The 25,736-nt window shown below is 30.0% G+C and overlaps 1 protein-coding gene across 3 annotated transcripts in view; it reads left to right on the top strand.

Annotated features, from left to right (window-relative positions):
• Positions 1 to 25,736, top strand: part of Sox102F (transcription factor Sox102F) — a 402,041-nt gene that overhangs the window by 203,162 nt on the left and 173,143 nt on the right. Inside the window, exon 1 of one of the 3 annotated variants that reach the window (XM_076418512.1) lies at positions 12,867 to 12,913. The exons of the other annotated variants lie outside the window; for them this stretch is intronic. The gene's annotated coding sequence lies outside the window, so the exon portion shown is untranslated. Of the gene's footprint in view, positions 1 to 12,866; positions 12,914 to 25,736 lie in introns of those variants that run through there. 3 annotated transcript variants of the gene reach the window in all.

The raw sequence follows: 25,736 nt of genomic DNA, 5'->3' as shown, positions 1-25,736 counted from the left end.
TTGCTTTTTGTCTAACGTGATGCTATCATCATTATGGCATTGATTGCTTGTTAAAACTTATGGTGCCTAAATATTTTAATGTCAATGTAGTGTTAAAACAGAAGATTTAGAAAGGTTGATGTTCGTGAGCGAATTCTTGAGCACAGTTAACAAAAAATAAGAACAAATGGCTGTAGCAATAAGTATCTTAAAGGCAAAATAGGAAGTAATTTTATTGTCAACTTAATGACATAAATCTACAGCCCTGTGATGACATTACTCATACCTATTAGGTGAATCTTAGCCTAGATGCCCCTTCCTTACACCCTAATCTGCCCCTTTGTATCTTAACCACCCTAGAGTTATGACATTGTCCTCATTGATTCTACAAACCACTATTATTCTTTAATACATCCAAGAAAATTCATAATAAATGGAAAAAAGGCAACAATATCGTTGATTTATCAAACGACAATCACTCTAAATCCAACAATAACATATATTTAGAATGATTTTTAAAATTCGAAATACCGTAATTATATAATTATTTCAAAACATGTAATACAAATAGTGTTATATTTCATTCTAATTATATATAACTTATAATAGGCTTATATGTTTTTTTAATAATATGTTATAAGAATGTAATTAGTTATTTTGAATTGAAATTACTTGAGACAAAGACTGTAATAATATTAAAAATACCTGTTTATAAGCCACGGATTGTCATTAAATTTTTCTAATAGAAACATTGTTTATATTACACCAAAGAAAGTGTTCGTTCTAACATATAACGTTTTAAAATATTATTGTTCATTTTAAATAATTGGAAATATCTCTATATCTATATATTGTATTGTAAGTTTGTATTCCACAATCTTAAAGTAGAAATCTGAAGAAGATGTAGCAATAAATATCTCAAAGACAAAAATATATTTAACCACACATGTTATCAACTTTGCTAGAGGTTGCACTGAGCTAAAGTGTCTTATTATTCAGTGAATGATTTTTAATATACCAAATTCAATAATTATGTAAAAATACGTACCGCAAATAGAAATAGTGGTGTATGTTACATTTAATTCTAATTACATAATCTTTATGTTAATTTGCTTTTTATGTATTAATAAGTCTTTATATTAGATATAGACGTAATTACAACGTTTAAAGGTATATAGTAGAATTATTGAGATTAATCATTATGATTAGAAGCAACAAGATTTCGTAAAAAGTATCAATTTTAGTGCATATGAGAAAAAGCGCTACTTGTTTAAATATATTCTCTAAACTACTTCATATATATGATATTTAATTATTAAATTAACTAAGCCACTGATTGTGATTACTAATTTCGAATAAAAACATTGTTTATTAGACCAAAGATTATTAGTTAATATTAGTTCAATAACATTTCAACATAAAATTTTTGTTATTTTTAATTTATCATATTTCAATTTAATTAAGAGAAAATATCGCTGTAGCTTATTAAAACCTACGGTTGTTAAACGATTTGACTGTCACAATGTTAAAGTAGAAGATTTAGAAGGGATGATACTTGTAAGCCAGTAATAGATAATTAAACATAAGAATAACTTGCTATAGCAGTAAGTATCTTAACTATTTTTATTGCCAATGGCATGAATATATAGTCACGTGTTGACTCCCTAATATTACTTACGCAAATTAGTCTAAGCCTAAATGCACCATCGCACCAATTGACCATCTTTACTGACAAAAACCTTTATTCTTAAAGGAAAAATCCAACCAAAATATCGTTGATATATCACTAATATACACTAATATATATTTAGAATGTTACCAACTTTGCTAGCGATTGCTAAATTAAATTGTCTCATTATTATGGCATTAAATGATTTGTAAACCTCAAATTAACATACCAAATTATATAATTATTTAAAAATATGTAATGCAAATAATAATAAGTTTAATTCTGATTACATATAACTTTATATTAATTTGGTTTTATATATTATGACACTATTTATTTTGTATGGACTTCATTACAATATTTAAATGAATACAATATATGCATAACATTTGATTAGTCATTTTAGGGCATATTAAAAAAGTTCTGCTTTTTTCTCCTTAGTTAGTGATGCAAAATGACAAGTAAACCCTCTTATAATTACTAAAGAATGTTTCTAAACAACTAACCGGTACAAATTGTTAGATTTATGTCATCTGTATATTTGGTATATCAATCTTATTTAGAACGATCTACTTGTATCAAATTAAACAACATAAGAATAATATTGTTAATTCTATAAATTGCTATAAAATATTGTACCAAAACAAAAGAATCTATAGACAATAATAAAATGTTTTTAATTATCATAGAACCTTGAATTGGATTAAATTATTTCTTTATAAATAAATATGTATGATGATATTAGATTTATTATTGTTATACATTTAATGTAAATAGATCCAATGGTGTAATTAATGGTTTTATAATAATAAACAATAAAACTGATTTAGTATCCAATATAATTGTAACAAAATGTCATTTAAAAATAGCTGATGATATAACAGTAAGAGTGAGAATTATGCGTTAAAACTACATTACTTGTTTAATATATTTTTATCCCCATTTAAGGTTTTCTTTAATTGTTCATCAACCATAAATTTAAATATTAAAACATTTTAATATATTAATACAACATTATTTATCATCATGAATTACGACAATGTATATAACATTAAATAAACGTTATCTTGCAAAAATGCATTATGACAGATACAACTATAAAATAGTTTGAAGACATATTATGATAAAAAAGAGTCTTGACAGTTTGATTTAATTAATCTTAAGTGTATATTTTCCAAGAATAAGCTGAATATGATAAAAAATTCGGAAGATGTAAGCTCTAAAATAATAAAGTATGCAGCCATCGTCTGAACATTAATGATTTGTGTAAAATTGTCGTTATTCCCACTTGTTGTTTTTGTGCATTGTCATGCAAGCTTATTTCGCATGAATTTTTTCATATTTAAAATGTAAATTTTTTTGGTGTTCGTATCTATTCAGTGCCTAAATCTTCATATTGTATTTTATATACATAATATTATGATTTGGTACCAGATAAAACCGTCTAGATTTCAACCGAAATGTTATTATGGAATATTAAGTTATTAAAATATGTTTTTTTATAAAATATTGAAGTATTTTATAAACAATGTAATGATAAAAACAATTTCATATTATAATGCTGTTTTATTCCGGGAACAAAAACTACTACCGTTTGATATAAAGGTTACTTCAGCAATTCGCATATATTTATACGGTTCAATTATTATTTCATTATATGAAACGTTCAAATTCAAATACATTGATAATTTTATTCAAATATTGTTTGAATAAATGATTTGTCAGGACGGATATGGAATTGTAAGATGTTTCTACGTTATAAAATATTGAGAAAAAAGTATCGTAAATCTCTACCGATATTTTGTACGAAGATAGATAACCTTTCACCATACTTACACCAACAATAGTTGATCAAACGATTGGCACTAAAAACTGAACATTTGGAAGAAATTTTGCTTTAAATCTGACGTTATCGTCTATTTTATATTTCAACATACGTATTAAGTAAAAAATGGCTATTCTGCTAATATTATTGCGCAATTTAGTTTTATATTTAACCGTAATAATAATGAGTAATTTTACTAGACAGGGTATAACAATTCTTTGAAGCATCGCTAAGAAATGTGGTCCATTATTTCATTCTTCCCGACTATATCGACCAATGAAAACAAACACGAATTCAGAAATTAATTTATCTTACTTAACATTTTGGATCACCCTATATTTCGTATTAATCATCAAGCTGGTTAGGATGTAGAAATAATTAACTCGCAGGCCCGTATTTCAAACAAATACATGTAAACAATTATGAAATATTGAATCTGTTCGATGAACGCGCAAAATACAAAATATATTTATTGTGGTTCGATAAAAGGTGGTACTGGTTTCGCTTATACTTTTCGGATTTATCGATCTAGCTTCATCAACAGCCGAATATTGCTTTTGGCTCGATTTCAAGTATCGATGCTGCACTATTATCACGCGGGTTTTTGCTGCCGCTAGGATAATTGTTATCCGAGGTGAGAGTTGTGTTTGATTATCTCGGGAGCGAGCACGACAAATGTTATATCAATCTTAATAAAATTGTTGGAACATTCGAGCTTTATATCAGTGACTCTGGCATCTAAAGGTTATCGGTGTTCCCCAAACAATACCATCATAAATAATTCCGTTCTATTTTTCTTTTTCCCAGTTAAGTTTCCATTCAGTCGAATAGAACGTATTAACGATGGCCGTTTAGTGCTTTGTCAAGATAATCGTTCTGTTGCGAAAAATACTGAACCATTTTTTTTACCAGAACATGCGTGATTACCAAACTTCAAGAGTTAGTGTATGAACCAATATATTACCTCAGTGTGTAATATACCTTTTTTCCACATATGGTGTTATCTAATAAATATAATAAATCAATTTCAGCTTTGATATATCTCACGACTGCTCTTTCTTGTCTGATGAACCGTTAAATCATCAGTGATCATCTTCAATAAAATACTTTATGACGTATACCGAGTAAAAGACAACCTGTCTTGAATTATTGTTAAGTTGGGTCCAGTTAGTAAAATTTGATATCTATTAAGTTCACTCAAACACTAGTCGGGAACATGTGTTCAATAGATTTTGAGCTTCATCAGTTTCGGAGAAAAAGACGGAGAACAATATATTCCCGATTGTTTTGCATAGGAGTTAATTTCATCGAAAGATATATTGATATTTTAGTTTTTAATTAATTAATATATGAACTATATATTACATTAGTGTGTAATGTACCTTTTTCAATCGAATAGGACGTATTAACGATGACTGTTTAGTGCTTTGTCAATATAATCGTCATCTATGGCAAAAAATACTGAACAATTTTTTTGTGAACAGAACATGCCTGATTGCCAAACTTCAAGAGTTAATGTATGAACCAATATATTACCTCAGTGTGTAATATACCTTTTTTCCATATATGGTGTTATCTAATGAATCTAATAAATCAATTTCCGCTTTGATATATCTCACGACTGCTCTTTCTTGTCTGATGAACCGTTAAATCATCAGTGATCATCTTCAATAAAATACTTTGTGACGTATGCCGAGTAAGAGACAACTTCTCTTGAATTATTGTTAAGTTGGGTCCAGTTAGTGAAATTTGATATCTATTAAGTTCACTCAAACACTAGTCAGGAACATGTGTTCAATAGATTTTGAGTTTCATCAGTTTTGCAGAAAAAGACGGAGAACAATATATTCCCGATTGTTTTGCATAGGAGTTAATTTCATCGAAAGATATATTGATATTTTAGTTTTTAATTAATTAATATATGAACTATATATTACATTAGTGTGGAATGTACCTTTTTCAGTCGAATAGAACGTATTAACGATGACTGTTTAGTGCTTTGTCAATATAATCGTCATCTATCGCGAAAAATACTGAACCATTTTTTTGTGAACAGAACATGCCCGATTGCCAAACTTCAAGAGTTAATGTATGAACCAATATATTACCTCAGTGTGTAATATACCTTTTTTTCATATATGGTGTTATCTAGTGAATCTAATAAATCAATTTCGGGTTAGATATATCTCACAACTGCTCTTGTCTGATGAACCGTGAAATATTTAGATCATCAGTGATCATCTTCAATAAAATACTTTATGACATATTCCGAGTAAGAGGCAACAACACTAGTCGGGGTTAGTGAAATTTGATATCTATTAAGTTCACTCAAACACTAGTCAGGGGGAACATATGTTCAATAGAATTTGAACTTCATTAGTTTCGCAGAAAAAGACAAAAAAATAATATATTCCCGTCCTTTTTGTATTGGAATTCATTTTGTTAAAATATATCTTGATTTTTTAGTTTTTAAATAAATAATATGAACTATATTTTACCTCAGCGTATAACATACCTTCTTTCATACAAGGTCTTCTCTAATGAAACCTATAAATCAATTTCGGGTTAGATATATCTCACGTCTGCTCTTGGCTGTTGAACCGTTAAATATTTAGGTTCCCAGTGATCCTCTTCAATAAAATTCTTTTTGACGTAATCCGAGTAAGAAGAACCTCTCTCGAATTATTGTTGAGTTGGGTCCAGTTAGTGAAACGTGATATCTATTAACAAAACACTCTTCATTGGGAACATATGTTCAATAGATTTTGAGCTTCATCTGTTCTGCAGAAAGCTACAGGAAACAATAGATTCCCGATTTTTTTTTAGCCGAATTCGTTTCATCAAAAATTATATTTATATTATAGTTTTTCTATAGTTAATATAAGACAAATTGTATACCAGATTTCCTATTTGAGATATTTCCTACAAGTTATCTGACTAATTAACAACAGTGGTTTTGAATATGACACAATGACATAAATTTATAGTATTAGTAAATTCAGTAGTAATAACACTAAACTAGACGTCTTGAAATGAAATGATCTTATTGTTATGAAACAAGTCATTATATTTAAAAGCCTAAATAACAGGCATAATTAGATAATTATTTTAAAATATGTGATACAAATAATTTAATTTAGAGAAACAAAATTTCTCCTTAATTAATATTAAGTTTACGTTAAATAATATATTCTATATTATGAATTTATTTGCTTAATAATATACTCGTTATTTTTTAATAGATGCAAAAAGAAAGGCATTTTCATTTAATAAAGTAATGCTTAATTACTCTATATTGATTTAAAAGAATCTTTGATTATGGAAACAATAATTAACAGATTGTTTGAGCAAAATATTGTTTAAAGATAAATTATTGATGAAATTGTTGCTTTATTAAACAATGAAAGTTTTGTTTCAATGATAAAAAGGTTTTTATATTAATTTCTTAATAGTCCGCTGACAGGTCATTCCCAAGTGTCCCATTCATTCCTAAAAGATCAAACTGAGAGACCTCTGCATCATAATTTGGGAACCAATTTCCCCCTCCCATATTTTAACAAAATGAGAAACTCATTTACTATTAGAAGAAGGCATAGCTTATCTGATTTCTTGAAAGATGTTTTCTGGTCTCAAAATTTGCCCAAACAATTTGATTTCCTTTAGGAAATGGGTATTTGTTTTAAAATCTAAATTTACCTTGTGCTATAGCTTCATTTTATGGCGACTTTTATCTCTACACACTTGTATTTATTTAATTATTTGTTTGTTTGTCTAAATGTTTGTTTCGATATTTATTATGTGAGTTTAGTTGTTAATTTTATTTACTTATTATGAACTTACTTACTATTACTTTATTTACTTATTAAGTTCTAAACATTATAATTGTTAATGAATTTTTACTTTGTTGTTTTGGGTTTTCTTATAACGCGCAACACACAGAGAGGTTCCGGTTTCTTAATGTTCGTTAATATTTCTTGGTTTTTGTTGATAATCTCTGAAAATGCTAACGAACTTCACTTATTATTAATTAAGTTATTAGATTTTTGATAGGATCCAAAAGCGTATTGTTTTATAGGCTGCGAAAACCTGGCAAAAGCATATAATACTTTAATCGCTATAAAGAACAATTATAATATATATACTGTGCTGAAATTTATTAACACAAAATTTATTAACACTTCATCATTGAAGTGTTCGTTGGTATAAATGATAGTTATATCAACTATCAACAGCCTCTTTTTCAGGTTTTTCATACAATCGTGTCTTTTAGACTATTTGTAAAAGATTTCAAACACAGACACTAACAGGTCAATTGAAAAGACGCCGGCCTGACACATAGATGGCACTACTAGAACTAAATCCATACGTTTTTTAGTTAGCCCTAACCCTCAAAAGATGCGTGTATAAATTTGAGAGCTGTCGGATCATTAGTTTGTGAATTATAGCATTTTGTGTGAAGCAACTTTTGTTATTGTGAAAAAAATGGATAAAAAGGAATTTCGCGTGTTGATAAATTATTGCTTTTTGAAGGGAAAAATACAGTTGAAGCAAAAACAAACTATCAAGAATTGGTATGCTAAGTTTAAACGTGGTGAAATGGGCACCGAAGATGGTGAAAGCAGTGGACGACAAAAGAGGTTGTTACCGACGAAAATATTTAAAAAATCCACAAAATGATTTTGAATGACCGTAAATTGAAATTGAATGAAATAGCAGACACTCTAAAGATATCAACTGAACGTGTACATCATATCATTTACGAATATTTGGGTATGAGGAAGCTCTGTGCAAAATGGGCGCCGTAACCAAAAACAATGACGAGTTAATTATTCGGAGCAGTGTTTGAAGAGTAATAAACCCGATTTTTTGCGTCGATATGTGATATTGGATGAAACATGGCTCCATCATTTTACTCCGAAGTCAACTCGACAGTCATCCGAGTGGGCTGCACACGATCCAAAGCGTGGAAAAACGCAAGAGTTAGCTGGCAAGGTTATGGCGCCTGTATTATGGGTTGCGCATGGAATACTTTTATACAAAACGGCCGCATTTGAAGAAAAAAAATGTGCTGCGTCACCAAGACAATGCACCGGTCCACAAGTCAGTGAAAACGATGGCAAAAATCCATGAATCGAATTGCTTCCCCATCTACCGTATTCTGCAGATCTAGCCCCCAGCGACTATTTCCTGTTCTCAGATCCTAAAAGAATCCTCACTGGGAAGAAATTTTCGTCGAATAAAGAGGTGATCGCCGAAACTGAGGACTATTTTGAAGCAAAGGACATATCATAGTACAAAAATGGTGTCGAAAAGTTGGAGGGTCGCTATAATCAGTGTTTCATCCTTGAAGGGAATTATATTGAATAAAAAAAATTAATTCTGCCAAAGAAATGTGTTTTACCATGTTAGGCCGGGGACTTTTCAATTAATTTGTTAAATACTGTTGTGAGAAGCGTCATAGAAGGAACAAAACGCGTATTTTTTCATAAATTTATGATAAATTCAAAAAGATCACCGCAGACAACGGCTGGCGCTCTCTATTAATAATATAACGAAAACTCCTAGCTGACAAAACACAACAAATCTTTTAGGGTTTACGGATTCCATTCTCAAAAAACCAAAAGGAATACTTTCTTCTGCGGTACCGAATCAAGCGCAGCGCCGGAAATGATATAATAAATTATCAGAATTTATCCGAAGCGATTTATCCTGTCAATGTTAGATTTAGTCTAGCTTAACAACGCGAGCACTTCACGCAGCTTCGTATAAATGATCTTTCATTTTTTAATGCCGTCCATTTATTTAATAGATTAAGAAAGCGATTCTAAATATTTAATATCGGTAAACGTATTGACGCTTTTAATATATAAATTTGGATGTCGTGAACGAAACGATAGCGCCTACTTGCAACGTTTTAAGTGTGTGATAAAGTAATCCACGTTCTTAATTTTTAAATGTACTCAATATTCTCAAACTAAGTTAGTAAAGGAAGGACTTAATACAGGGACTACTAAATTTTTGTACGATTTTCAAGCTTATTTAAGATTTAATAGCTGGTGAAATTAATTCATTCACCAAGAAATATATGTTCTTGTATTCTTCAAGGAAATCAGCGTTTTATAGCAATAAAGTTACCACATTTGTTATTGAACAAATATTAACGTCTTTAGACCATAAAAAATCATTTTATTTGAATTTGTTAGCAATATATTTTTATTATTCAGTAAGCATATTACTCTGCTAATTATTATTATTATTAGTATTAACATATACTCTATCCCATAAAAGGAGCTATGTTAGCAAATGTCTGAGACCAGATGAACACAGTAGTGCAAAGACAGCACATCTTTTGCAAGCTCATTCGAATATTTCATTCGTTACTATTTTCAGTCACGGCTATTTTATTTGAATAAAAGAAATTCGAATTCTAGACTTCCCAGCATTCGATCAAAATGTTTACATTTTTTAAAATTCTCTATAAATAATATAAAAAAACAAACTGTATATCAGATTTCTAGTTTAGGATATTTTCTACAATTTATCTAACAAATTAACAGCAGTTGTTTCAAATATGACACAACGACACATTTATAGTGTTACCAATTTCGGTAGTGATAACACTAAACCAGGCGTCTTGAAATGATGTTATTGTTATGAAGCAAGTGATTATCCTGAAAAGCATACATAACAGACATAGTTAAGTAATTATTTTAAAATATGCAATACAAATTATATAATTTATAGGAGCTAAAATTCTCCTTAATAAACAAATTAGAAATATTAAGTTTACATTAAATAGAATATTCTATATTATGAATTTATTTGGTGTTGTAGTGACAATCTTTATTTCATAAAGTTATGCTGCATTACCCGCAATGTGGAAACAAAAATTAACAGATTCCTTGGACAAAATAATGTTTATGTTTTGTTATTATGTTTGTTATTGTTATGAGGCGAAGACAGCACAGTTTACTTTAAATATTACAAATAATTAACGTTGCAAACTATATTTGATTCATTAGTAGTTTCAGTCGTGACTCGTTCTCTCGAAAATTTCTATCGCTACCATTTTCAGTCACGGCTACTTTATTTGAATGAAACATTCCTTCTTACTTTAAGCGGCCTGGCTGTGACCTTGAAAATAATGTACCAAATCTATGATTGTATAGACTTATATGTAAATATACGGTTTTGTCATTTGTTTGTAATTTGATTGTAAATAGTAATACATTATTATAGTAGTATTTAAAAACTCTATTTTTCATAAAAATGTATTAATATAACAGAGTAAAAACATCTTAATTGTTACACAGTGAAATATATTTGTCACTATATATCTTATCTTTGCATTTATTCGGTAAACTACTTTTAAATTTTCTTTTTCGATTTGCTAGCCTTCCCAATGTTTGTTCAAGTCTTTTGTTGTAGCTTTTTTCATTGAAGCAATTTTTTTAATATTCTGGATTGACGATAAATAACATGTTTATTTTAATTAAAAAGTAATTGCTAAAAATTGTTGCAAATTGTTAAATAGTTGATAAATATTGATATATTGATGATTACTGATATATAAATATAAATACTTTAATTTGTTTATAGTAATTTTAGATATGTTATTATTGTATGTTATAGTATTTATTATATTATGTTATTAAAATTCATTTAATAATTAAAATTAATAATATTTAACTATCCACTGTTTCGATAGTTCCCAACACTACAAATATATCAATATTTTATAGTATTTTACACACAACACTTCAGAGAAATAATACTTACTGATTCCTCAAATGATAACCCTTTAACATGAATATCGTTGATGATCTAATACCGTTTTTTGTAAAAACAAAGAAAATAAGAAAGCGCTTATTCATGAATCAGTTGAAAAAAAGCCAAAATGCTTACTATTGTTTATAGGTAATACATCAGTCAAATCAGATATGACCGCATCTTGATTCAGCTAATAATAATTGATTTTCCTAGTTTTTAGTCTTCATACGACAGCACTAAATAATAACCGAAAATATCAGAGTTTGATAGTTGCAATTAATAACACATCACGTAATAGATCGAAATATCGGAGAACCTTTTTGTTCGTTAAAAGTTTGATTCAAGTTAAAAAAGAAATAATTTATTCTTATCTATCCATCACGAACACATAATTATGTTATATACTTCTACATACATCTTGATGATTGCTTAAATAGGTAACTTCACGTTAGACAAAAAGCAGAGCAGAGCTTGACCTAACATCGAACAGATTAATTCGTCAATCAATTATAAAGCTTATTTGAACTTACGGGATGCAAATATGAGGTTGTATTAACATATTAAACCAACTAGTAACCAGCGCTGTCAAAACAAAAGTTCTTCAATTAATTATCACCGCCCATTCAAATGTAATCAACGTGTATAAATGCAATCAATTTGTAAAATAATATTGTACTAAGCATATATAATGTAAGAAGTAATATAAAAGTAGAACTTATAAACTAAATCTTATTCTAGAGATTATTAAATCTCACTCTATGTGTCTATTAATCAGTTCATATGATAGTTTGCGTTCGAGCCTATGCACTACACTGTCGTCGCTCACATTTAACTGTCTGGTGAGTACATCGGGATGGACTAATAGTCTTTCAAAATACTTCGCACTAACACTTCGAGTCACTCTCGTTATGGGTTCTAAGGGGATATCGCGCTGAATCAGTTTGTTGGAAACGTTGTATGGGACATATTTTATTCTGGAACCTCTGAAGGATATCTATGTTAGATTTGCTAATTGTACCCTACAGTTCAATACCGTAGGTTCAAATAGGCCTGCGTATTGACTTATACAGCAAAATCTTGTTATCTAATGATAATTTAGATTTACCCCCTATCAGCCAATACATTTGGCTTAGTTTAAGCCCAAGCTGTTTGCGTTTTGTTACTATAGGTTTTTTCCATCCCCAATGTCGATCAAAATACATTCCCAGATATTTAATGTTGGTCTGCTTGCGGAAGTTCATGATTATTCAATTTTACTGACGGATATGTTTACCTACAACGAGTGAATATCACATGGGTAGATTGTGTTTCATTTGCTTTGATACGCTACATTTTCAACTACAGTTCGACTTTGTTAAGATGAAGGTGGAGGTTTCTTGTGGCTGATATTGGATGTATTTATTGGTCCGTTAACACATGACCCTTCTTCGCGATTTACAGTACGGTACTTTTCAAACGGCAGAATCTGTTTAGTCAGCAAATAATTTCCAATTTTGCGCATTGCTTCCGTAACTTTGAACATTCAGCTAAGTTTAGAATCAAGTAAAACTGCGTGACTTTGTCTACAAAGAGTCTATTTTTTACTTTCACTATACTCAGATCTTATTTTCTTTTCAGGTACGTTGTTGGCCATTCCAAAACCAAACAAACACCTTGAATTCAACGACGCAGTAAGTAATTATTGGATAATATCGAATCGAACGAGAAAAAAAAAACGAAAAGCCGGCATCTAAAAATAATCGAAACTTGTCAAATTTCACCTAATTTTAAATATATTTAACTTGATTCATTAGAAAAATCTTTGGTGAACGTTATAAAACGGATGCGGCCGATCCAGGCATTGTTGGTTAATGGAAACCATATGTGCTTTATTTTCACCTTCCTCCAGGCCAGACAAACGAAACGAAACAAAAAAAAACACCGAAATATGACTCATCTCTTATATTTTGTTATATAGCTTTTTAAATATGATTTACTCGTTTTATTTTTAGTGAAACGACCAGGAAAATATGTTTGATAATCAAAACGTTATATAAATATCGATGTGTAGTGTATGCTTCCAATCACACAGCAATGCGTCGTCTTTTATTATTTTAAAAACTGTATTTTCGAACCGATTTTTTTCTTATAATTGAGTTTTATTGGCGGATGCTGTTTTTTTGGTAACATATGAAACGAAATTAATGTTCTTTGTTCAATTTACTTCTTTATATAACTAAATCTAGATGAAAGTATATGACTCTCAATATAAAAAAATGAATAAAGGTAAATAAATACATAAGGAAATAGATTTTATATACTGAATAATGTATGGATTTATTGTACTATGTTTTTGAATTAAAATTTTGAGGATTTTGAGAATTTGAAGTTGATAACAGGAACTACCTGCAGCAATAGCAATTCCTACTTTGATTTCGTTATATCTTATCTTCATAATTCGCAATAATATGCTGATTACCGAATATTTTCCTCGTTTTATTTATTTATTATTATTACCAAATCTAGTGATTCTGAATATAAAAAATATGATTAAAAATAAATAAACAAATAATGAAATGGATTTTTTAAATTCCGACATCGAACTATAGAGTTTACAAACACTATCATTAAGTATTCAAAAAATGACTTATAGTATCACTAACCGTTCCTACTTTTGCCTTCTTTTTGAAGAAATCTGGAGCATCTGGCACGTGAAATTTGGAACAGTTAAAGCTTATATCGAGGAATAATTTTTAGGGCTGATATTTTTGTGTAATATGCCCTACTAATACATATATTCCAATAAAACAAAAAACACCCTAATCAAGCAATCTAGAATAGCCGTCAGATCGGTTACACAAACTATATAACCAGTAGTTATATAATAGCAATTTATTATGAACTGATATTTGTGATTTTCTTCCAATTAGCCAGTACATTTTCCTATATTTCAATTCCACTTATTTTCTTTTCTTCTTTATATGTTCCTTCCAGGGAAGTTTTCCATCAAGATTCATTCCGTTAATTCATTCTATGTTCTAATTCATTTAATGTTATTGGTGCTTGTACGGTCTCTTTAGAGATGAACTGCACATGTACAGATTTACTTTCATTAATTCTTATTTTCCAAGCTTGTGTCCAATTATTTATATTGTCACTTGCCTGTTGTAATTTTTGTAAGGCTTGTTGACTCTTGTCTCCGACAGCTATAATCGCAGTATCATCAGCAAATGTAGCCATCGTAATATTCTCCATTTGTGATATATCACACATTAATATGCTGATCAATAATTATAGAAGATATCGTTTTTAGAAATTATGTCTCAGAACCTCCATTTCCGTTTCGTTTCTTTTTTTTCTGTATTTTAGTATAAGTATTTTCTGTATATGGCTTTTATTTAGATGTTTCAAAATTGTAAAGGCGTTCAAGTGACTTTTCTTATCTTATCAAATTTTAACAGAGCCCCGCAATTTTCTAAAAGTCAAATTTCATGATAGTAATGTAAGATATGCAAAACTATCCCGAAATATAAGAAATAATAAGAGATATGTTAAATTGACAAAAATTGTCTAAAAAAACTAATAATTCTATAGACTGATATAACTTTAATTTGGTCATATAATATTTTAATATACAGTTTAAACTTTTATAAATAAATACCTTCACGTTAAATACTCATTTATAACAAAAACCACCAAAAATTAACACAAACAAGCGGTTTGTTGTTCCATAAAACCTACCATATCCCTATAATTTCCATAATTTTTTTGATCAAAAGAGAACTGAACGAGAAAACTCAAAACAGCGTTGCGGAAGGTACACACAACGGAGTGGAGCTAAAATTGGCCATTAGCATGCGATGCATCCGAAAACCAGGTCGAAAGCGTTCACCCACACAACCACATGTGGCTGGTCTGCTATAGTTTCGCTTGCCATTAGCCTGACGGTGAAGTGCCTAATCTTGAGTAAAAACAGATGTCCCATTTCGTAGAACAAAGATTTCTTTCTTATATTCCGCCCTAGTTATCCCACTTGAAAACCTTGTGCTTTGAACGCGTAGTTTTGTTGTCGATTTTTTTTCTATTCGCCGATTTTTTTCTAAGAACAATAAGCGACTCTTGAAGAATGGGTTCTTTAAACATCATCACTAATAATAGAATATACAAATAATTATATGTTTTTATACTATCCTGATTATTTTATATAATTGTTAAATATTTATTAAAATAGAATAAATAATATATAAATATATTCCCAAATCATACAGTGTATATCTTATCATATATCTCTCTTATTTGGTCACCAGAATAAAGTATATCTTCGTCAAATGCATTTCCGATTTTGCGCGCAATTTCCTTTATTTTCAACATAGCTAAGTTTGAAATCAACTCGGAAGAAAATAAACTTACATATTTAATACTTGTGAATATTATTTTGAACCTGAGAAAAGCTATAAAAATAAATAAAGAACAAAAAGTAATTTCTGATTGCAATTTAGTTCAATAAAACCATACAATTTTCAGTGTACTTAATTCTTGTTGCTTGTTTAACTATAAACACCATGTAAAGTGTCTTGTTAAATACTTTGTCTTAAGAATGAACTGTTTAAACATCATCACTAATAATAGAATAAATAGAAACTATTATATGTTTTTATACTATCGTGATCATTGTACTTAATTGTCAAGTGTTGAGTTCACTACCACAGTAAAAGAGATTTAAATATTAGAACATTATTGATGATATTGATGAACCGCCATCTAGTCTTTTTATGACATACAATTAAATCATTCTAAACTTTGATGTTAGTTATCCACAAATCCTTCAGTAACAAATGAAAGAGTATTGTAAATTAACAGGTATTATTGTCCCTATGTACTTATATTTTACGTCACCTGTTCCATATCTGCCTCACAAAAATACCAAACCATACTATATAACTAATAAAGAAATATATTTTACAAACTAATTCAATAATAAAAAATTGTAAAAAATTCTATCAATTCCAAAATTGATTTAAGTTATATAGAAAGCCACGCAATATAAAATAAAACATGTTGAATGTGACAGACAACCTAGTTAATCTAACACCCATTCGATCCCTGTATAATTCAATGTTTAAGAGGCCCGATACTATCCCGAAACAACCCGAAAACCATTCAAATATTCATCCCGATGTCCCCTCGGGATCCGTTCGTAAAAGTGAGTGTTGTGTTTGTGAAAAGGCTCTTGTTCTCACAAAACCCAAGCCATTAATTTTTTATCATTTTCCGGTATTGTCGCATTCCTGTCACTAAATCAGAAATGCACCCTCTTCGCCGCAGAGCGGTAGAAAGAGAGAGAAAGGGATAGTGCGAGCCGGAGCGAGAGGAAAACGAGATGCTGAGAGGGTGATTTCAACAAGGTCACTTCGACACGATTCACATTTGCCCCGTATGGGATGATAGTGCCACCTGTTTCCTCTCAAGAAGTGTATGCAGATCGTTTTTCGAGCCCGATAGGTGAGCAGTTTGTCATTCTCGACTTATCCCACAACATATGGATGACATTTTAAGTGGTGTTTGGTTTTTAAAATAATGGAAAACTGCAAGGATGGTGTCGAGTATCGAAAACTGGGTTCCAGAGTAACATCCTGTCACGGTTTAAGATAAAGAAACAAGCTCAGGGGATACGTCGATGATATTAGTATGGCTGCTAAATAATTTTAAGAGATTTTTGTTATAAACGAATGTTCTTTTATAATTATTACGTTTTGAATAAACCCTTTATTACCAGAGACCCATTTCCCAGATTGTTCATGAGTTTCATGTTATTGTAGAATGAGGTGTGAGACAGGGTAACATCAAAGTTCTAAAGAAGATACCGTTTGTTATATTATCGTCTTATTATCTGCTATAAGACCAGTAGTATTTTTTTACATATTCCAAGAGTAGGTACATTATAACAAGATGGGATACACTAAAAAGTATATTAATCATAAATTAAATAAAACAATTTACCTCGTTCATTTATAAAATATATTTGATAATTAAATATAAACAAATTAATAATATGAAAATGTATTTTTTAATCCTATATTATAATGACAACTTGACAATTTGTCTTGTTTTCCCTAATTCAAGTCCGACAATAGTAAGGCCACATCCTTCAGGACTATTGCATAGATTGACGTTATATTCATAATAATTTTTCAACATAAGACTCTCTTTTTCTGAATATTTAACAACAAAATCATGTTTTTATGGTCCAAACTTATTCTAGAGCTCAAATTATATAATTAATTAATGACCAATACAAATATTAATTTAACATATATATTTGAAGATATTTAGATAATAGTCAGTGAACATCTAGCAGTTAAAGTTTAATATTTCATTGTTGTATCATCTACCAAACCAAATACATAAAAATAGATTCCCATATTGTTATAAAAAATTACATTTTTATGTTAATGCCGTCAATATTTTTATCACTGGATCTACGATATAAAAAAAATTAAACCAGTTATTCTTATGAGTTTCACATGGCTCCTATCTATGACTTTTTGTTGTTGTTATAAGTTGTTGATGACTTCTCATATGGTGATATTGAAAAAAGTTTTGATGAAAATAGGCTTCCCTCAATTTTGTTGATTGTAACTTGGTTGGATATATTATTGAGTATATTCCGTTTGGATATAATGTTTGCTTCTTTTAAAATAAATTAATGTATAGGTTCATTTTAACCAGAAATTTAATTTTACGTAGTTACGTACATTAATAAAATTGTTAAAAAATAAAGGCCAACTAGATATAACATTCAAATGACTAAAATTTTGAAAACTGTAACTTAGTCTCACAAAAAGAACCCAAAAAGACCAAAACCCCCAAAAAGAGTAACAAAATATAAGTGAGTTTTATTGGCGACTAATATTCTCTTTTTGAAGGATAATTATATTTTTCATTCTAATTATATAATTATTATTAACGCACGGACTGAAAAATCGAGGGCGTAAATAAGGAAACGTGTTTTTTTGTTAAAAATTGGACTTATTCATTAACGTAATCCCCACACAATCATTCCAGCTGTCGCTCTAACATTTCAATACCACTCTTGTAAAACGATTTATCTTTTGCCTCAAAATAGGTTTGTCATCAATTGCTATCCACTCAGATAATGTTCGTTTTAATTCCGGAGTGAAGTTATGGATCCATGTTTCATCCACTGTCACATATCAACACAAAAATTCCGGTATGTTACGTTTAAACAAGCCCAAACACTGCTTAGAATTATCACCACGTTCTTGTTTTTGGTCAACAGTGAGCAAACGCGGCACCCACTTTGAATAGATCTTTCTCGTACTCAAATGCTCATACAATATAAAACCAACAAGTTCTTTTATATCATTCAGAACGATTTTGTGATTTTTTTTGATATTTTCTGGCGTTATCACCTCATTTGGACGTCCACTACGTTCTGCATCATCAGTGTCTCTACGACCACGCTTAAAATCAGAAAACCAACGTTTTATTGTTGTTTCTGATCGAGCGGAGTCCGTATAATACTTCCCAAGCCATTGCTTCGATTGAACGGTATTTTTGCCCATCAGTGTCACTCTTAGCAAAATATCTCACTAACTTATGAGTAGAATATCACGAAATTTTAACAGATTTCTTTTGAAGCTTGGTACTGACCAAGCGGTGAATGCAATAAAATTAACGCCATCTATGTATTAGGGCCAGAACTTTTCAGCCCCGATCTGAAAATTAAGAAAATACAATAAAGCAAATAACAAACTAGATCTTAAACAACGTATAAAACTGCAAATTATTTAATAAGATCTTGAGCATGATACTAAATGCTTCACAGTATGTCAGAAGGGGTCAGATCACATTAAGACGCAAGTTCTTCCAACGCAAACACTATCCGAAAAGTTTATAAAATAAACTTTAATATCGATAATAGTTTTGGTCCCGAGTTATTTTGTCCAAACATGTACCATCTTTCTGTGTTCCCTACCAGAATTCGATTCCGACCGGTAAATTGCACGCTGTAAAACCGAAATCCTTTATGATTAAGTACCTAGCCTAATATAGATTATCTAGGTCGCAAAATGATTTTGCAAAATTACGCGATATTAGACTTCACCGTTTCTATATTGAGACATGTCTCAATAATAATCATACACATATTTCTATTGTCTTTTTGTTTTCATTTTATGTTCCAACACATTATGTAATTTATGATATGTTAAAATGTCATAAAGTCGCGATAAAATCCGTATCAAGTGGATTAGCGCAAAATAATTACGGCCTGCGCAATATAATAGCAGAAGAAAATTAATATGGCTTTTGTTTGTATTTCCACGGTTGCTCTATTTATTCGCGTTTAAGGAATGTTTAAACATTAATAACGAACTGGAGATATGACAATATGAATTTTGCATAATTCTTACGCGCGCATTGAGTGTCGTAATATTTCAATCTAAATTACCAGTCATTTTCTTGTATTAATTATTGATATTTTATTAACAGTAACAGTATCATATATTTCATCAGTTAAATTAACAAATTTTTTAAATTATTTACAAAAAATTCATTATAAATAAACTATCGGTGAATTTGGATTTTCATTTTTAATATACTACTCGGACCAAATAATAGTAAGACATCCAGAGCGTAATCTTGTTCATAATTTGTCGTTTTTGTCGTACTTCTGCGAAATTGAAATATTAAAATTATGGACCGGTCACTTTAATTTTCCTTCTCACAAAGCATTGTTTCTTTATTTGTGACTGTTTCTGACTTATTTCACCCTTTCTTTTTATATATATTTTAAAATCTTCTTTTACCAACGAGGGTTTATCTAGATTGGACCTACTGTTTAACTTGGGCTCCGAACAGTGGTCATCGGCATTAAGCGACTGACTAGTGACCAAGTTAGAATTCATCCAGGTCTTACTCAGCCCAGTTACTGGCGTGACTGGGATCATTTTCCTTGTCGGATTTTGCACTCTTACCTGAGACAATCACAAATATTAAACAATCAGAAACATAAGTTTACGACCATGCGCCAGCAGGATTCGAACCCGCGACTATCGCAACAGTAGGTGGACCTTCCTCTCGCCTTTACCATTGCGTTGCTAACTTTGAATGGTAATATAATCAGAATATTAGATTCGTGCTGAATTTGTTGTCAATCAATTTAGTACAAGATTTCATTGTCTACTTAGTAACATTATTGACAGCCACTTAAGATCTATTTCTGATTAATTAAATATCCTGATCAATATTGAGTAAAATGAGACCGGATAATGTTTGCATCACACATTGATTTCAAAGAATTACCATTAAAACTGTTGTGCCGTTTTGTCTATATGATTAAGTCAGTTTAAGCTTCATTTTTAAATGACATGACATGATTATCTCAAAAAATCAAATGATATCAAAAAGGAAAATATATTAAACAAGCTACATACAGAATTCGAACAGTCTCATATTTATTTATATAAATATAAAGATGTTCCTGTTTTTGATTAAAAATTCGTATTTTAAAAACAACATCTTGTATCGGACTTTTAATTAAGTAATCGATGTCACATTATATTTAGATTTCGTTAATATAACATTTATTTATTTGATTTTTAATTAATATAAATCTAATATTTGTTCAAGCTTATTTAAATTAATAAATACTTATACAAAACAGTTTATTGATTTGTTACTTACTAAATTATTTGTTATATGCTACATTCCACATTATAGACTTATTAGATTTTCTAATCCTACTTCTTTCTCATTCTACTATTAATTGCTATTGTAATATTATTCGATATTTTTATTTATTTATGAAAAACAAGCCATAGTGATATTTTTTATATAAAAACATCTTCGGTAAATTCTGAAAATGCTGATTTATTAGGGACATCTTTAAGATCATATTTGGTTTGGTTTTGCTTCCTTTAACTAAGCCAGATCATCATGCTTTTCAATATAGTATTGAGGATAATTCTGAATACATTAGAGTCAACAAATATAAGCACCAAGCAATTAATAAAAGAAACTTCTGGTACCAATCAATTATTTTATTTTGTAATTTACAAGAGAATACCAATTAGTGATTAGTAAATATGACATTCGTTTTTGAGACTTGGATTTTGTACCAAGAAGGAGTAAAAGTAAGATACAACGAGTAGAAATGAAATACCTCAGAAGAGAAATATAGCCGCTTGTAGAAGAATACGGAAAAAGAAGGCAACTCAGTAGATGGGGACATTTAACAGTCTGTGGAAGAGACAGGACTGGTAAAGAATATCTGGAATATCTGGAAAATGGGAAAAATTGGAGGCATGACTGTATCAGCGACTAAAGCAAGAAAATTGAGCAGGGACAGAAAAAATCCGGAAAAGTCACCTACACCACATTTAGTATTACAAAACGTGTTTTTTGATTTCAGCATATGAATACTAGTTGTGATGCTTTGAAAGGGGTGATTTTGACACGGACGACAAGACTGTGCCGTGGACAGCCAAAAATTTCGAAAACGACTACAACTGATGGATTTCAGTCGAGCACTGTGCGCAAAATGGAGGGAATACAAGTAAAGATACAACAATGCTATTCTTTAGCGTGACAACGCTCGACCACATGTTGCAAAACCGGTGAAAATATATTTGGAAAGAGCTACCCTTACCACCGTATTCTCCAGACCCAAATTTTTCACAATAAAGGTTCAAATTAAAAATCATTTAAAGCAAATATAATTTGTGGGCCTAATATTTAATTGTCTCTGAAAAACCCCACTCAGTATAACACCTTTTTTGGTCAATTCATTTTTGTTGTTTTCTCTGTTTACTGCTAGGTCTTATTTTTTTTTACTTTGTTGAAATGTGTTGAAGATCTTGCTTCGACTAATTATTATGGTCTAAATTGCTTCTAAAAACATAATTTATATTTATGTATATTAAAAAATGATTAATGAATGAGATGCATCGTTGATTTACTGCGGTTCCTGTTACGGCATCATAGAAATGTTCATGTTACGCGTCGAAGAAAGTCCCCGAGACGAAATGAGAGAGCACTGACATTAAAATCTCTGAAAATGCCAGTATAACAAGTTGATCGCGATAATCATCAGGAATATTTCCAAGGAAGCATAAAATGCCTTTACAAGCAGGTTAGACATAATACCCTCCGGCATTTATAACTAGTCCCAATAGTAAACATCATCGAACTCGAAGACGACAAAACAACAAAAGCTCCGGATGAGAAAAAACCGTGTCTTTAACCTGTCGTGTAGCTTCTTCGATCCGAGCTGTCGCTAGTCTCTTCCGAAACCCGTTACACACGTTACACATAAATATTTATTTAGAGATATCTGTTCGTCGTTCCGGTATTTCATTAAGGTCCGATTAGAGAGCCTTTACAATAAACCGAAAGCCATAATAAATATGGTAATATAGATTACATAACACAACTAAAAATAAACGTTTGCATACCATTAGGATGAGGCTTTGATTATTTCCCATCGTATCGCTATTTTATAAAGTGAACAACCTTTTCAAAATTTCAAACCGGTTCGGCGATTACCATAACAATTGTCCCCTTGGAAGAGACTCGCATCTCTACAAAACAACCTGTTAATTGTGTAATTATTTCAAAGGAGACGACGTGGGACAAACCGCACGGAGCGCCGAGTTGCATTTTTTTAAATTCGTTCACAAATGCAGACAGTTTTAATATTTTTTTAAATCATATTTTAAAATTTTTCACAGTAGTTTTAAAAGTTTTCGTTCGAATGATCCCATCGTTGCGATGTCTATAGGTTAACATATTTGGTGCATTTTGATCGGATATTATAATTTTTCTCATCAGTATCTCAGTAATTAAAATATTTATTGTACAATTACTTACAAAAATAATAATGTAGGCTGGTTTTCACGTTATATTCATAAATTTGGTTCTAATACTGTGGTCCCATCAGAGTTTACGAACACAAAATCAAGGAAAATACATTTATACTTATATACTTTATACATTAAGTGAAATCACGTTAGATAAAAACCAGAACAGATCAGACTTAAAATAAAGAGCTGTAATGGTTAGTCAAAAGATAATCCTAACTTGCCTTAAGATCAAAGAGATTGGTTCAACAGTCAATTATAAAACCTACTTGGACTTATTGGGGTGGGTTGGCCAAATCAAAGTTCTTCTATTACTTTCCAATAGTTAGCATTACGTAATCAACGAAGGACTGCACCATGACTTTGAATTCAAACAGATGTGATCCAATATTAACTTTAAACATGAAATAAGTCACAACAACCTGAAAGCTATTCAGCTATTGGACACGGAATAAGGAGATTGAAGCGACATGATATTATATTTCTTACTATTTAAATTTATTTTCTTATATGGTATACATATGTGAGAAAGGCTTTGATTCATTTAATTAAAACGCTTGCAATAACAGTAATGTTTTTTTATGTAATATAATATATTTAAATATTTTTTTTCAAATGTGCTGGTGTGCTATAATGGTAATTTATTAGAATATGTATTGTTTGTTAACATTTGTTGGCAACAAATACCTAAGAACAATCATAAATTCACTTATCAACATAATCAGCTTATTTTACATACTTTTTATGAGGTTGTTCACGTTTATTAAAGAACAATTTATCGGCATTTACTATTAGAAGACTTTTATTCCATGTTTATACCGTATATTAAAATAAAACAACTTTATACTTGATATGCGACAACTGTAATTTAAGGAATAAATATTTTGTGCACAAATTTTATAGTTTCAAGAGTAATAAATAATTATTCAATAACATATCCCGTACAAAAAATAATAATTTTAAAGGAATCATTAAATTCGGCGAATGACATATAAGATAAATAAAACGCGTCCGTGCAGTCGACGCGGGCCAGATGCAAGAAAGCTTATAAAAGTCGAAAAGAGTGGAATTTTCGATCCCAAGATAAAGGCTATTATTTTTCTCTCATCTGTTCCAATTAAAAGCCCTGCCTGCAATATCAACTGCAATTTCAGCTTCGCAGACAACCGGTCAAGGTAATAAAAATAAAGAATGGAATAAGACGGTTTATCTGTGATGTTTTAAATTAAATAATCAGATTTCCTTGTTGTTTTTACGCGGCTAGCGCGTCTAGCATACCGCAATATCGCTTGATGTTTCCTTTATTAGCCAAGTCGAGTTCAGCTCGACGTCTAGTTTTTGTTTGCTAACGCAAACAACATCAAATGTTAACTTTCAGATCATTGGTTGTTATTATTTGAATATGTGTTCCTGTTATGTAGTTATTATTAATGCATATTTTTTATTTATTATATTGGTTATCATTTCCTCTAATATTTTATGTAAAAATTGAATAAGAAATTACCATATTCACAAGATTCCCAGGTCTATAAGACTATGATGATTTTTTAATTACTATAATATCATTTAATAGAGGTTCTTAGTGTAAACATAATTACTAATTAATTTATTACTACTGTTTATTTGTACCTGGACCAATTCACAAGTAAGATGAGTGATTTTCTTTCGATTTTCTAATTTCCTGCGTGTTATCTACAAGCTGTAATGCTTCCATGTTGGAATTTGCAGTGATTTATTAAAATATTTTCCTGTTTCACTACGAAATAATATAAAACTACTTGAGTCCATTTGACAGTTATGTTATCAAACAATTATTTGTTGATTACATAGCGATAAGCATTTATTTTGTTGTTTTCCTGTGACATTGGGTGTTTTAATAAATACCATTATTGTAGCAATACAAATTTTGAATACCTACAGCTGATCTGGATCTTTTTATCAACAAAATCAAAATATTTATTGTACAATTACTTGTTAAAATAATAATGTAGGCTGATTTTCACCATATATTCATAAATTTAAAAAAAATCCTGTAAAATTAATGCTAATCCTGTTTATTTACCTGCATATTTTTATAAATTCATCCCTTGTGCGACCAGAATTTAGATGTAGATTCAAAAGAAACGCGAATTCTTAAAACAGGTTGTTATTTAATTACATTAAATGATGTAGTATAATAGTGTTAATACTAAATAATGAATAATGAATGAAAACAAATGAATCAATTGTACAACTATCAATTATATACCCTGTTAACATCATTCAAAAACATTAGCTGATTTTAGATTATGCTATTACTAAAACAAGCTTTTAGTTTCTTTGTTTTTTTTATCATTTATCATTAACGTTATACGTTGCACGTACCCTCCATTCACGAGTCCAAACCCAATTTCGCGAAAGATCACGTCGGGGTCACCACTTTAGGGTATGATGATATGGCTCGGTGAATGGAGGTAAAACGAAATGAAACAGTGGTGTTTACATTATGTGACTGTTATTTATTGAAGTAATATAAAAATGTGGAAAATACAAAATAGATAAAACAGATGGCAGCGGTGTTACCTGGAGACGAGGCTTGGGCAGTCGATGGTGGCATGCCTAAACCAAACGATGGTCGGTTACTGAATGAATA

Source organism: Rhynchophorus ferrugineus, unplaced genomic scaffold (assembly GCF_030347505.1).
Source record: "Rhynchophorus ferrugineus isolate W39M unplaced genomic scaffold, kcgeb_rfMv2 rfM11, whole genome shotgun sequence".
In the NCBI taxonomy this organism is placed as follows: domain Eukaryota; kingdom Metazoa; phylum Arthropoda; class Insecta; order Coleoptera; family Curculionidae; genus Rhynchophorus; species Rhynchophorus ferrugineus.
This window is presented reverse-complemented; position numbering and strand designations above follow the sequence as displayed.